This window comes from Pinus tabuliformis, chromosome 6 (assembly GCF_031772625.1).
Source record: "Pinus tabuliformis cultivar Carrire ecotype Pingquan chromosome 6, CPIR1, whole genome shotgun sequence".
Lineage (NCBI taxonomy): Eukaryota > Viridiplantae > Streptophyta > Pinopsida > Pinales > Pinaceae > Pinus > Pinus tabuliformis.
Window position 1 is genome coordinate 1,238,951,962 of NC_142292.1, and position 16,523 is coordinate 1,238,968,484.

At 38.4% G+C, this 16,523-nt stretch overlaps 1 pseudogene; it reads right to left on the bottom strand.

Moving 5' to 3' along the window:
* LOC149263170 (protein STICHEL-like 3) overlaps positions 1 to 6,725 on the bottom strand; it is a 66,837-nt pseudogene extending 60,112 nt beyond the window's left edge.
* Positions 6,726 to 16,523: the final 9,798 nt, after the last annotated feature.

Genomic DNA, 16,523 nt, shown 5'->3' on the forward strand with positions numbered 1-16,523 from the left:
TAACAAAGGCAATGGAAAAGTTTTTAGAAAATCATGAGGAATTTATTGGCATTTTATTTATGAAAATAATGGAAAATAGGAGAAAGGAAGGTGAAAGGTCACAGGCTGCATGTGAAGAGGAAAACGGAGGAAAATAACGGAAAATGAAAAAAATAGAGGCCTCAATGATAAAAAGGCTTTTGAGGATCAGTTCATAGCTTTTTGTCAGTTTTAGCTTGGAGCTCTCTCTTCTATTCTCTCTCTCTCATACTCTTGGACACTTAGAGTTCTTAGAGCACTCTTGGAGGAGTGTGGCATACTTGGGATTTGGAGAAAGAAGGAAAAAGAAGAGTCGGAAAGCACAAGAGGACATCCGGATCAACAACAACAATGGGTTTTACTTGTAGGTAGCGAGTTGCATATATGATTTCCTTGCTAGTTTTGGCATGCATGACACATGCATGTGGTTTCCTGGTTATGATTTGACATTGGTATGGAGAATTTCCTAGATTAACCATAGTTTTTCCTAGCCTTTCCATTTCCTGGATAACCATGGTGTTTTGGGTTTATTTCTATTAAAATAGAAACAAGAAATTCCAATTTAATTTGTCCTTGAATTAAATTGTGAATTAAATCAAAATTCTATTCTCATAGCAGCTTGTAATAGTTTACTAAGTTAAATTGACTTAGTTGGCTTAGGAAATTCGAGTTGGAATTCTATCTAGATTCATGTAGAGTGATCCCTAAATTTTAGAGTGATCCCTAATTGTGATACTGTTGTAACATCTTTGTTGCACCATTACTACTGTAACATCTTTGTTGTCCTTCTTTGAAATCATAACATTTGTGACTATGTCTCCATCAAGAATGATATCATAACTATGATAGGACCATGACAACACCTTGATGTATGTCACGATAGAGTGTGTCACTTATGATATCCTTACATCATAATTATGCTAAGACTATGGGCATCCTTGTTACCAAGACTATTGAGATCTTCAATGAGAATGTAATTGTGTTCCCTTTTCACCGAGATCATGCTTGTCAGTGTCATGCTGATAATACATCACCATTATGCCGAGACTGTGAGAGTATGTATCCCTGTAATATTCATCCTAAATTGTAGACTCCTTCTCTCATTGAAATATTGTAATATTGTATCATTATACTAGTATGAGATTCATGTACTCTACTTGTCCGAGATTCTAAAGCAGTGTATTCACTGTGCCATTTGAGATCCTGCACCTCCTGCACCCATCCAAAATTCAGAGTGTCCGAGATTATTAGTTTCCTGTGGTGACCCCAACGGGGTATTTATAATGGTTTTGCCTCCATAAATAAGCCAACATGTCACAGTGAACTGCTGTGTCTCCACATATCAGCCAACTTGTCATTTAAATATATTTTGAGGCTGACATGACTACCTTCTTCATCTTTAGCTTGTTTCCTTCTTCAAGAGGATTTTTCTTGTTTTGGAGGGATGATCTAGACTCTAGGTTGACTCATATACATTACATATATGCTCAAGAAGATATCTTTGACTCTTTGGCTTTCTTATAGCACTTCAACATGTGCTGGACCTATGTAATCAGCGAGAAACTCATTTTATAATTTTACAAAAATAATATTTCTTTTCTTTTACAGGTACAAAGATCAAAATTACATTTATGAAGACCGAACCTAGTTACACTTTCTTTAACACATTTGTTGGTATCAGGACAATATTCTCTGTAATTTCCCACGGGTAAAGCAAGGCCACCCTTGCCTTTTAGGAAAAGAAGTTATATGCTCCACGCACTAAGTCTCTCTAGCACCCAAAAGAATAATAATGTTGTTGGTTTATAGATTTGCTAAGATCTCCTTGTAGATTTGATACACCTGTGTTTTGGTCCTTTAAAAAAATACCCACAAAAATTTAAACCTGCCAAACTCTTGAATGGTACAATCTCCCTCTCTCCCTCCAAACCATGACCTTCACCAATTTGCTAGCTTATCTATGCAGAAATTAAAAATTGGTCTCTCTTTCAGAGTGCAAGCTTTGATACCATGCTAAATTTTACTAGCCCCAGTTACTCGCAATTTATTACCTAGTAAATTGTATTTCTATAAATTAATTTACTACATATCTATTGACTAAAAGCATTGATGGAATTCTTAAAGTAAATATAATATAAACAACGAAATAAAAACAATACATCTCATATACATGCATATAGAAATTATACCCTTCAAATTTGCTATCCATTAACATTAGTTTTACAACATACATGGGTTTTCCCAACTAGGAAAATAAATTCCCACCGAGGAAAATTACAAACGACAAAACATGGATTTTTTCCAACTGATAAAATTCTCAAAACATGTCATTTGATCTTGCCTAAAATTGAATCCTTCTCCTTTCTAACCCCTTATTATCTTTCTCTAAAAGCGACACACTTGCATGAATGCTATTCTCTACCTAATCATTAAGATCTTGTTGTCTCATTCCACAACCCTAATCTTCGAAGTGGTTGATGGTTGAGATTAGATCTCAACTTCGCTTGAATCAATACTTGAGCTTTATCTAATTCATTAATGCAAATAATTTTTGCATTTCATTAGATTAACTCATTTTTCCTTATAAAAATCAATTACTCTAATAATTCCTTTAATTAAAGTAATTTTCTAAGGGTAAGGGTCCTTTGTAATGCCCCACTTAAATCTTATCCTACAAATTGTGTTAATATTTACATTATCTGAAAATATTGAGAAATATTGGTCTAAAATAAATTTATGATTTCCATTATTCAAATTCCCCACTTACCTTCTCAAATTGAATATTATGTAGGATATGGTCTCCTTCCATTAATTCAAAATATATTTATTCATTTCACATACCCCAATGTACCCTCACATTTACTAAGGAGAAGACATGGTCCTCTCCATGTAAGCACATTTCACATTCCCCAATGTACCCTTACATTTACTTGGGAGAAGACATAGTCCTCTCCATCTTATCATCAATATATATTTATTCATTTCACATTCCCCAATGTACCCTCACATTTACTAAGGAGAAGGCAAGGTCCTCTCCATGTAATTACACTTCACATTCCCAAATGTACTTTTCAGATTTACTTGGGAGAAGACATGATCCTTTCCCATTAAATTCTCAATTTTATATTCATGTCACAATTCCAAATGTACTCCTAGCTTAGAAGAGAAGTCAACCAAGGATGGGTGAGAGTTAATGACATTAATGAGAGGTGGTTGAGGAAAGAGGGTATAAAAAGGGAAGGCGGAAGGAAGAAAAGGGGAGTTGGAGTCTTGCTTAGGATTGTGGGGGTTGGTTATGATTGTTTGGCCTTGTTATGATTTTTGGGAGACCTTGGAAACCTGTGGAGGTTTCTTGGGTTTGAGAGGAGGAAAGTATCATTATCTAGTTTTGCACATTCTTCTTGAGGACACACTATATCTGGTTGGACTTGGGCACGGAGGGCTAGAGAACCTGTGGAGGTTTCCTGGGCTAGGAATTTATTTCCTAGTTGGTTGGGAGGTAAATCCGATTGGGTCGGACAGAAGGAGCGTTCAGCTGGAGCTATAAGACAAAGGTATCATCATCAACCGCCGGAATAGGTATTTTTCCATGGACTACTCTTGTTAAGTTGATATCAATGGAATGCTCACCTTAATTTATGTTGCTTATGATAAAATGATAAGATGTTAAATGTTTAAAGCTATGTGAAAAGGTCAGCAAGCTCCTTTTATTATTTATAAATTAACAGGAAAATAGATCTGTTAGTGTATAACAAAATAGAGGCTCTAATAATAGGATTCAGGTTCTTACACATGGTATCAGAGCTTTAGTTCATAATCTGGGCCCAAAACCCACTAAACCCAAATTCCGCTGTAAGAATTTGTAACCCTCATAAGGACTCATAATTCTAATATATAGATTCTTCAAATTTGCCTCCAAAGCCCACCTTGCACCCATTTACAGATCTTAAATTGCCTCATCATAAACCTGATTTCTGGACTTGAAAATGTTTATAGTACGGGAGTAACTCTTACACCGGTATGAGCACCTCTCAGAGTATGGTATCGGTGTCTGTCTAACTATTTATGAATTTGCAAACATAGAGAGGTGAGTGGCGAAGATATAGAGTCCAGGTTTAAACAACGGAAGTTGTTAGAACCCCGCACTGTTTTATGGAGGGCAGCCATTCTTGTTATGAGCGCCTCTCAGAGTATGGTATCGGTGTCTGTTTAACTATTTATGAATTTGCAAACATAGAGAGGTGAGTGGCGAAGATATAGAGTCCAGGTTTAAACAACGGAAGTTATTAGAACCCCGCACTGTTTTATGGAGGGCAGCCATTTCTTGTTGTTGACGGAGAACCTGATTGAGATGAAAAGCCCTCGACATCATGGATTCTCAGGGCAGAAATCAGTGATTTCGTGATGAAATTGCGCTGGTTCGATTATCTTCTAGTCTTCTCCAAAACGAGCAAATAAAATTTGAGGTGGGTAGCACTCCTCCCGCATGTTTTGTCATGACAATCAATAATGCAATCAATGTTGCAATCTATATAAACATGGTTGTACGCAGCAGAAGCCGCAGTATTAACTTTTCATGGAGGCGTTTGGTCACCCTGGCCTGCTTGTTTAGATTGGGACTGTTGGGTTTGCTTATACTTCTCCTTATACCAAAAGGGTTTTCGCAGGTTGCCCTTAGGGGCTTAGAAGAAAAAAAAAAAAAGATACAACCTTTATAGCCACCTTAGAATATGAGGTAGAAGAATTTAATTACTAGCATGAATCTCTTGCTTTTAATAAGAAACTCACAAAATAGTTTATCTAGAGTGCCAAATGAAAGATACACTACTGCCCACATGGTGCTATCCCAGTCGTAATCATCAAAAGAACAAAACTCTCTTGCCTTGGAATGGATTTTTCTCCAAACTGTTCTATTGAAAGCATACCCAATATTGCCCATCTTCTCGGCAATCAAATTCTATGACGCTTCCCCCTTATAATTCACAACAGAGGAAGCCAAATTTGCAGCATAGCACTCAACACATTTATGTTACTTCAATGCAGATAAAATTTGAATATTTCCGTAAGCATTGAGAAAATAAAATGGTCCTCCTCTATGAAAAATTTATGTCCATTGTGTCGTTTGGTTTCTTCCATTCCAGCCCAAATCCAATTCATCATCCACCACCAATGGTGCTTCAGAGAAACTATTTTGGGAGACTTGTGGTTTCCATACTGATCAGCATTTCCTTACACTTTTTAATCAAGGAATCATCCTTACCTTGGCAATCTCTAGGTGACACACCTGGAAATAAATTAGCAAACAAGTGAGGGGAAAAGGGGGCAAAAATTTGTTTTACCTGGCAAAACCTTATTCCATCTACTATCTTATTCATTTCTTCAAAATACCCATCATGGCTTACAATCGATAAAGTCTCATCGATGCCCTCCACATTGTTAAGGGCTATCTGAAAAGTCTCAAATGCCCGGGAGCCAATGCCACCAATTTCTTTTACATCTGAATTCTGACCAAGACTTTGAGTTAAACATGAACAACAGAGTCCACAAGGATGTGACAGATCCAGAGAATGGCAGTTCATGGCTGCTGAAAATATTCTACCACATGATGTTTTACCTGTTCCTTGAGGACCATGGAACACATAAACTGGAGCAATCTTTCCCCTCACTATAGCATTCATGAGAGCCTGGGCAGCTAAATTTTGCCCAACCAATTCTCCAAATGTCTTTGGAACATACTTCTGAGACAAGCTCCTACACCTATCTTGAGATCTCAAACAATCACTGCCCATAATATCTTGTCCATGTCCCAAATGGCCGATCAATCTAGTTTCAGAAACCATGTCAATATTTTGTCTGAAACGAATTTTATGGTCATAGAGATCTAGCTCACCTAAAAGCATTCTTCCTTGTGTATCTGTATCTGCACTTTCCTGAGACCCACCTGGCTCCATTAGTAGGGGAAGCGACTCAGAATCAGAATCTAAAGAAGAAATAGAATGATCAGATGTTTCTAATGCAGCAGAAAACTCCCTTTGAGAACTGGAATAGCTTTGTGACACAAGCCTTCAATTTTTCGTGTGGCCGAATCTGAAAGCCCGCATGAGAGGCTCCTACCTACAAAATCCAATATATTTTTGCCTCTATCGTGTATTCTGGACCAATTCCAAGGAATCCCACAGCCCTTTTTGGGAATATCAATGACCGTTGATTTCCCACTTCCTGCTTGAGGTCCAGCCTTTTGTGAACCTGTGAAATCTTTGTTACTAATCCCACCATGACTACCAGAGTTCTAACCAACTGAAACTGATAAATATTCAAAATGCTCTCCTGAAATGCACCTCTTAATGCCTTCGAACTTTACAAGATCATCAAAGTCGCAAACCAGTCGAAGCTCAACAACGGGAGAATTTGGGACCAGTCGCAAACCTGTCCAGTTCCCCTGCGGGACAATTTGGGTGATAATGTGAGTCAAAGTGAGAAGTTGAACAATCCTTATCATCAATTGGTGAGCCTGTCTCCGCTTCTTCATCACAGATTCTATCTTTCCTTATATAGTCATTATTTTGAAAGAGGTGCGGAGAACGAACCTTGAGATCTTTTGCTGCTCTGTTTTTCAACTTACCATCCAAAGTATTTGATATATTGCCTTTAGTATCCCTGTTCCTGCCTCTTGGAGGTAATGTCATTAAATCTGCATTAGGTTCCATTCTCCCTTGACAATGAAATGCATCACTTGACAGCCTATCTTTTCGGCACAAATCCTTTGCTTTAGGCTTCCTTCCAAGCTCAGAATCACTTCTCCAATTTTCATGAGTCAAACCCTTCTTCCTCCCATTTCTTTTCAATTCCATATGTCTTATTCTTCTTAAGTGCACCTTCATTTTCTAGCTTCTTCATCAATGATCCTATGATAGGAGAATTCCATGATGAACTTGTAGAAGGGTCCCTGAGAGATTGTGACCTTTGTAGAATGGTCAAATCTTTCATAAGAGAGGTCTCCATTGAACAGCTCTTATCCAACATGCTTTTTGATTTCTGCATGTGAATTTGATGCTTCAAATGAATACAGTTAGTTAAATGTGCATGATTTCTTAAGTGATCTTGAATATTTGAACCCTTCTCAGAGATACTTGTGTACTTGCCTCTAGAGGTTAACGTCGTCATCAACGTTAATGTCTTGTGCTATAACGAGTACAGCTCTAAGAGATCTCAAAGTAAAATCGGGGACAATATGAAAACATGTGGATATAAGGAAAATGGCTGACCAAGACAGATAAATATTACAAGTACGACAATGAAAAGCTAGGCACACTGCTACAGAAGGACCAAGAACAAACTACAAATCACCATTTCTTTCCATTTGACTTAAGTGTGTAACAGGTATCAAATATACCATGATCTGCTATGGAATAGACTTCATTTTCCTCCACTTGTAAGAAACAATTCATTTCATCAAATAGACACAATCATTTGGATGTCGCATGGGATAATCATAAATCTCAATCTGTTTACCTGATCTTGACAGTTTGAAAATAGCCCAGAGTCTATAATCACAATACTTGAATTCTACGATAGGGAATGTGAATAGAATGGTTGATCCAATTTCAAATGCTTGATCTGGACGATGTTGCTTCTGCCATCACCAATGGAAATTACTGAATGTAAAGACAGTGACCATTCTTAGAAACGTTTAACTCTGCCATTCTGAGCAAGTGAGGCACTTGCAAAGGGTGATCTGCATTACCTTATGTCTAAGGAAACGATTCTGAATGTCCAGTCCCTCAAAAAGCAGCGTATAAAACCGAAAATGGTTCAAATCTTCAAGATGTATCATAATGCAACTAATATAGCAGCTGATTTGGCATTTTTTTTTCCCACGACCCACTTAGCATTTTTCCTCCGATCGCATGCATTTCCTTCCGCTTTCACACAAGTAGTTCCAAATTCCTTATTTAGTACACAGAAGATACCAATTATTAATTTTCTAATATTTAATAAAGGAAAAATCCTAGGAATGGGTATTAGATTCCAATTCATTTATTTTAAATATATATCATGTAAGATTTGAAAATTTTGTTTCCACTAAATAGCATTGTACAGTGTTAATATCACCGGTTCCCTCATCCTTTTATCTTAATTTTTCTGATTATTTATAAAAAAAAATAAAAATAAAAAAAAATAAATGCAAAAACATAAATTTTATTCCTCTAGTACTATAATATGATGGGGACTCATGGAAGGATATAGAAAGTTATCAATACTACATTCTCTTGTTGTAAATCGTATATAGAAAACCTAATGGAATGAAACACAGAAGGAAAGATGAGGGAGAGTCAACTCCCAAAAATTTTTTTTAGGGAAAACTCCTTTCTAGAAGAAAATACTCTTGTGAATGTTTTATAATCTTCTCTTCACCCTCTTGGAGTTGGAGCTGGGTTAGGGTTTTTCCACTTTGTGCAATAAAATATTAGTTCACATAATTAATGACTATTAAAATACCTTGGTAAACACGAATGTAGATATCTATGACCCCAATTGGGGCCCACTTTAGGCATTCATAAATGAAGAAAATCGTTTTCTATAGCCCTTACTCAGTTTCAACTTTTTGCATGAAGTTTAATGCCCAAACCCAATATTACATGTAGCTGAGATAAATGTTAAACATGCATTCTGTGAAAATTTTGAATCTAAAAACATCGGAACCTTTACTGCATTTTCTAGTTTACTATCTCCTACTTGTTCTTTGCATAAACAAAGTTATTTAAATGCATAAATATCGAAATAAACACAAATGCAGCCTTCCCAAAATAAACAGATCAACATGTTCTAAAGTTTAATTTTGTGGCTAAGAAGTAACTTGCATAACTTGAATTGATCTATTGCTTAGGGTTCTCTATGGACTATCTAGAATGTGGTAGAAAATGTTAGGAATAATGCTAATAAGTCTTAGATATCACGCAGATTTTGAACAAATCAAAATGGTGAAAACACGAAGGAACCAAGGGCTTGGAGAGTCTTCACAAGGACCTCCTTCAAATAACCCATTACCTTCACCAGAATTGACTCTCATCCTGCGTTCCTTGGAAGCAATTAATGAAACCTTAAGAGGATGCCAAACAAATGAAATGGAAGGGGAACACCCTTCATCAGGGTTAGGGAACCCCGAGGGATCTAGAGACTATGATAGAAGACCTCCAGTTGAGGACATTACTAGAGAGCTCCAGAAGATTAAACTCCCAGAATTTGCAGGAGGTCATGCCAGTGAGCATGCAGAAGCCTGGTTAGAGGGGATGGGAAGGTGTTTCGCACTAAGGGATTACAATTCCAATTCCAAAGCCAAAATAGCAATATTCCAACTCATAGATAGTGCTCTGAATTGGTGGGGTAACTTGGAGCGTCAACTACACCTCACTCCAGACACAGTTACTTGGGAATTGTTTGACGAGAGGTTTAGGAAGAAGTACCTACCAGCATATTATGAAGAACAACAGGTAGGAGCCTTCCATGCCCTGATACAGGGAGGTCGTACTGTAGAAGAATATGAAATTTGATTTATGGAATTAGTCAAGTATGTTTCCTACATGGATACTGATCAGTACCAAGCGGATCGTTTTATGTATGGATTGAGACCTAAGATTAGGGCAATGGTACGGATGTGGAAACCATCCTCAGTTGCAGAAGCTGTAGAACAGGCTTGTTATGTCGAAGAACACCTAGATTTAAAGGGTGAAGGCAGAGCCATCTTTCCACGTCAAACAGGGTTTATGGGGAAGGCCCCTCGTACCTTCCCAAGGGGGGGAAGTTGGAGGCCACCACCATATGGAAACAGGGTTATACCTAGAACACCAACAGTAGGAATTTCCATGGTTTCTAGTGCAGCTTCACCTACAGTTTCAAGGGCGCGTACAAATCAAAGTCATAGGCGAGGAACAACAAGTGGGGGTAGGGGTTCCAGGGGAAGAAACTCTTTCCAAAGAACTCCACATCATTCGGTTCAAGGTCCACCACGCATCTCTTGTTGGGGATGCGGAGGACCTCATTACCAGCGAGACTGCCCAAAGTTTCAAACCAGTAACAACAGAAGAGAGGGAAAAGAACCAATGGGGGGAGCAGGTAGCCACCACCGAATCTATGCCGCAGTTGACAATCAGCAAGTTGAACACCAGTCTGCCGTGGTAGAAGCCTCAAGTATGATAAACAAAGTAAAGGTTAAAATTTTGTTTGACTCTGGTGCTACAGATAGTCTCATTTCACCAGTTGCATTAAATGTGGGCTGGAAACCTATGAGCACGATGACTTTAAACAAGTTGAGATGGCTTCTGGAATAAAACAAGCAGTAGGGCCTAGTGTTGACCAATGTCAAGTAAACCTCGGGGTGTGTATGACTAAGTTGAAGGCATACGTCACAGAATTGGGAACGTATGATGTAATTGTTGGAATGGACTAGCTTGAAGCTCACCGAGCTTTGGTAGACTGTTTCAAGAAGAAGGTGATCTGTTTAGATGATGAAGGTAGGCCAATTGAGATTTGTGGAATCAAGAGGGGAGTGTCCCTACGATTCATATCTATGATGAAGGTAAAACGTTGTCTCAGACAAGGTTGCAAACTGTATTTGGTCAAGACTGTAAGTGACCAGAAAGGACCTTCCCTGGATCAACATCCAGTTTTGGCTGAATTCAAGGATATTTTTCCAGAGGAATTGCCTGGATTACCTCCTGTAAGAGAGATTGATTTCACCATTGATCTGAAACCAGGTGCAGAACCAATATCTAAGACACCCTATAGGATGACAACTCCAGAGCTTTGTGAGTTACAGATGCAGTTAAAGGAGCTCTTAGACTTGGGATTGATCAGACCTAGTATTTCCCCTTGGGGTGCACCAGTAATTTTTATCAAGAAGAAGGATGGTTCCCTGCGCCTATGCATAGATTACAAAGACTTAAACAGAGCCATGATAAAGAATAGGTACCCAATACCTCGAATAGATGACTTATTTGATCAAATGAAGGGGGGCAACGGTCTTCTCAAAAATCGATCTACGATCTGGGTACCACCAATTAAGGATAAAGGAGGAAGACATCTCAAAAACTGCATTTCGAACTCGATTTGGGCACTATGAGTTCGTAGTTGTTCCATTCGGTTTAACTAATGCACCAGCAGTATTCATGAGCCTCATGAATGGTGTGTTCAGGAAGTATTTGGACCAATTCGTGCAAGTCTTCATTGATGACATTCTTATATAATCCAAGAATGAAAAGGAGCATGAAAAGCACCTAAGGGTAGTATTGACTTGTTTAAGGGAAAATCAATTGTATGGGAAATTGTCAAAGTGTTCCTTCTTTCAGAAGAAAGTCCATTACCTTGGCCACATCATTTCAGGAGAAGGGATTTCAGTTGACCCGAAAAAGGTGAAGGCCATAATGGATTGGCCAGTACCAAAAAATGCCCATGAGGTACGTAGCTTTATGGGGCTAGTTGGGTATTATCGCAGGTTTGTGGAAGGGTTTTCAAGGATTGCAAAACCCATCACCACATTACAGTGAAAGGGGGTTAGGTATGAATGGAGAAATGAATGTGGCACTGCATTCACAGAGCAGAAGAGGTTACTAACTAGTGCATCGATCCTTCAAGTACCAGACATGAGAAAAGACTTCACTGTCTGCACCGATGCTTCGACGCAGGGATTGGGTGCAGTATTGATGCAAGAAGGCGGAGTAATAGCTTACGCTTCTAGGAAATTGAAGAAGCATGAAGAGTTATATGCTACCCACGACTTAGAATTGGCAGCAGTGATGTTATCCTTGAAGCTATGGAGACACTACCTCATTGGGAGAAGATTTGAGTTAAGAACAAATCATCAAAGCCTAAAGCATCTCTTCACTCAAAGGGATTTGAACGCCAGACAAAGGCGATGGAGCGAATTCATGAGTGAGTATGATTTTGAAATCTCATACATCAAGGGAAAGGAGAATGTAGTGGCGGATGCACTAATCAGGAGGCCACGAACTTTCTCCCTAGTAGCCTTAAAGGTAAATTTAAGGGAGCGGATATTGGAGAAATTCTTTGAAGATAGTTGGTATTTAAAAGTCATCTCAGCTATCCAAAATGGGAAACAGATAGAACCAAAGTTTGAAGGATATGTCCTTGAACCAGATGGGTTATTGAGATTCCAAGGGAGAATGTACGTACCTAAGGAAGGGGGTATAAGAGAAACCATCCTCAGAGAGTCTCATAGAGCACTCTATTGTGCACATCCTGGGGCAAAGAAGATGTACGCAGACGCAAGGAAACTCTTCTTTTGGGCAGGCATGAAGCATAACATAGTCCAGTTTGTCGCCAAATGTCTTGAATGTCAGCGAGTGAAGGCTGATCATCGCCATCCAGCAGGACTCCTACAACCTCATGACATCCCTACATCTAAATGGGAAGTAATTTCCATGGATTTTGTGGTGGGTTTGCCACTCACTTCCCAGAGGCACAATGCTATATTGGTTATAGTTGATAAATTGACCAAAAGTGCCCATTTCATCCCAGTAAGGGACACTTACGATGTTATGGATGTGGCGCGAGTGTTTGTCAATGAAGTTATCCGACTGCACGGATTGCCCACAAAGATCATTTCTGATAGAGACTCCCGATTTAAATCTAGGTTTTGGACAAGTTTGCAGTCAGCGCTGGGAACTCAGTTAAACCTAAGCACTGCATATCATCCAAAAACAGATGGGCAGACCGAAAGAGTAAATCAAGTTATGGAGGACATGCTTAGGATGTACGTCATGGATAATCAGACTCAATGGGAAAGGTACTTACCATTGGTAGAGTTTGCCTATAATAACAGTTATCATAGTTCAATCGGGATGCCTCCTTATTAAGCTCTATATGGAAGACCTTGCAGGACGCCGTTGAGTTGGGAAAAGTTGGAGGACCGAGTGATAGTTGGCCCAGAATTAGTTCAAGAAATGGAGGAACAGGTAAAGAAGGTTCGGCAAAGGTTAAAGGAAGCACAGGATAGACAGAAGAGTTATGCTGATTCACATAGGATTGATCGCAGTTATGAAGTAGGGGACCAAGTTTTTATTCGTATCCGGCCCAACAAAAGCACCATTCGGTTTGGGAAGGGGACGAAATTGTCACCTCGGTTCGTAGGACCTTTTAGGATCAAGGAGAAGATTGGACCAGTTTCCTATCATCTTGTACTGCCGCCCCATTTTCATAAAACTCATGATGTTTTTCATGTATCTGTTTTACGACATTATGTTTCTGATGAATCTCACAAACTGGATTGGCAGGACTTGCAGGTCTCAGACATGAGAACCATAATGGTAGAACCATTACACATATTGGACTGTAGGGTTCGACAGCTCAGACGTTGCACGGTGGACCAAGTTAAGGTCCAGTGGGACAAGTATAGCCCAGGATCTGCTACCTGGGAGGACGTAGAGACTATGCATCGTGACTACCCCTCACTTTTTGAGCATCTATGATGCCTATTTTGACTTAGATAGCTACCTATGTTAAGATCCTATTTCCATGTTATTTATTTATGAACATTATGTAATATTGATGCATTTGGTTGACACATAAAACTACTTATATGAATCAGTTGATAGATTTGATATTAATGATAGAAATGGTTGATGTATGGACTACATGTATGACTCACTTAGTGATGGACTATCTAGTGCGTAACTTATCAGAATTACTTTGGTTCATATATAGCTCAAGTGGATATGATTTATTTAAATGAATGACTTAGCGAGAATTCTTAGATTGACACATGGATACTAGACTTAGTAATGTGATGATTATATGTCTTGTTGTTATATAAATGCACGAATGAGAGGCTAACCCGCAGGGGAAGAGAACTATGTGATAGCCAAGAGGGAAGGATGAGACATCTCATGAGGAAGGTATAATGTACATTATTTTACTTCATTGGTATCTACTTGATATGCACTCTTATGACACGAGAAAAAAATGCAAATGACAGGTGGCAAGACGACCTGACTGGATTATTCGATGACAAGTCCAACCAGCTCTGTAGTGTGGTCCGTGCTCTGAAGGAGGGGTGGAGGTGTTTCCCACCGTGTATCCTCCGAAACTTGGAATCATGGGGAGGACAGCTGAACGCTCCCCCTAGACGTGTGATGACGATTGCCAGATTCCTGCTGGGGAAAGTTTGGTCGAGGCATTAGACGCTCCCACCATGTCAGTTTTATCAGTGGTCAGTATGGCCTTTGCCACTGATAAGGCAGTAGAGGACGGATAGGGTGGGAACGGAAGTAGGCCAAGGTGGATAGGAAGATATAGATCAGTTGGAGACTCTTGATGGGAAGTAATGCCATTGTCTGACTTATCGAATTTTAATGCTATAACTCTCTCTGGTTTGCTATGCTTTCAAACTCCTTGTATCTTTTCATTCTAACTTCGAGACGAAGTTTTCTGAAGGAGGGGTGTATGTAATGCCCCACTTAAATCTTATCCTACAAATTGTGTTAACATTTACATTATCTGAAAATATTGAGAAATATTGGTCTAAAATAAATTTATGATTTCCATTATTCAAATTCCCCACTTACCTTCTCAAATTAAATATTATGTAGGATATGGTCTCCTTCCATTAATTCAAAATATATTTATTCATTTCACATACCCCAATGTACCCTCACATTTACTAAGGAGAAGACATGGTCCTCTCCATGTAAGCACATTTCACATTCCCCAATGTACCCTCACATTTACTTGGGAGAAGACATAGTCCTCTCCATCTTATCATCAATATATATTTATTCATTTCACATTCCCTAATGTACCCTCACATTTACTAAGGAGAAGACAAGGTCCTCTCCATGTAATTACACTTCACATTCCCAAATGTACTTTTCAGATTTACTTGGGAGAAGACATGATCCTTTCCCATTAAATTCTCAATTTTATATTCATGTCACAATTCCAAATGTACTCCTAGCTTAGAAGAGAAGTCAACCAAGGATGGGTGAGAGTTAATGACATTAATGAGAGGTGGTTGAGGAAAGAGGGTATAAAAAGGGAAGGGGGAAGGAAGAAAAGGGGAGTTGGAGTCTTGCTTAGGATTGTAGGGGTTGGTTGTGATTGTTTGGCCTTGTTATGATTTTTGGGAGACCTTGGAAACCTGTGGAGGTTTCTTGGGTTTGAGAGGAGGAAAGTATCATTATCTAGTTTTGCACATTCTTCTTGAGGACACACTATATCTAGTTGGACTTGGGCACGGAGGGCTAGGGAACCTGTGGAGGTTTCAACGGGCTAGGAATTTATTTCCTAGTTGGCTGGGAGGTAAATCCGATTGGGTCGGCCAGAAGGAGCGTTCAACTGGAGCTATAAGACAAAGGTATCATCATCAACCGTCGGAACAGGTATTTTTCCATGGACTACTCTTGTTAAGTTTATATCAATGGAATGCTCACCTTAATTTATGTTGCTTATGATAAAATGATAAGATGTTAAATGTTTAAAGCTATGTGAAAAGGTCAGCAAGCTCCTTTTATTATTTATAAATTAACAGGAAAATAGATCTATTAGTGTATAACAAAATAGAGGCTCTAATAATAGGATTCAGGTTCTTACATCCTTTGGATGACTTTGACATGCTTAGACTTGTGTGGAAGTACCTAGTTGATGGTACTATTGTCAACTATTAGTATCTTGGGAAAACTAAAAGACTAATGAAAAATAGAGGGATAAATTGAATCCCAATAATTCAAGTGCAAATAAACCAAAGCTAGGCACTATGCCCTAAGGCACCCGCTTTCCAAGTAATCTTTGCAATTATCCCTCCAACGTAACATATTCAAATTTCCAAACTTCTTGCTTGAGTCTGATGCCCTGAAAACCTAATCATATATAGAAACAACCACAACTACTAATTCACATTGTAGCTAATTGCGTAAACCCATAATGTCAATGTATTACCAAAAGCATTTATATATACATCCATATAGAAATTATACCCTTCAATTTTTCTATCCATTAACATTAGTTTTATAACATACATGGGCTTTCCTAACTAGGAAAATAAATTCCCACTGAGGAAAATTATAAACGACAAAACATGGATTTTTTCCAACTAATAAAAATCTCAAAACATGTCATTTGATCTTGGTTACAGTTGAATCCTTCTCCTTTCTAACCCCTTATTATATTTCTCTGAAAGCTACACACTTGCATGAATGTTCTTCTCCACCTAATCATTAAGATCTTGTTGTCTCACTATGTATTGTGCTCACTAATGCGTGTTTTCCCTTAACCTAGCCTTTTATAAATTTGAGTTATTGACTAATCCACAACCCTAATCTTCGAAGTGGTTAACTGCTAAGATTAGATCTCAACTTCACTTGAGATTAATAGTTGAGCTTTATCTAATTCATTAATGCAAATGATTTTTTCATTTCATTAGATTAACTTATTTTTCCTTATAAAAATCAATTCCTCTAATAATTCCTTTAATAAAGTAATTTTCTAAGGGTAAG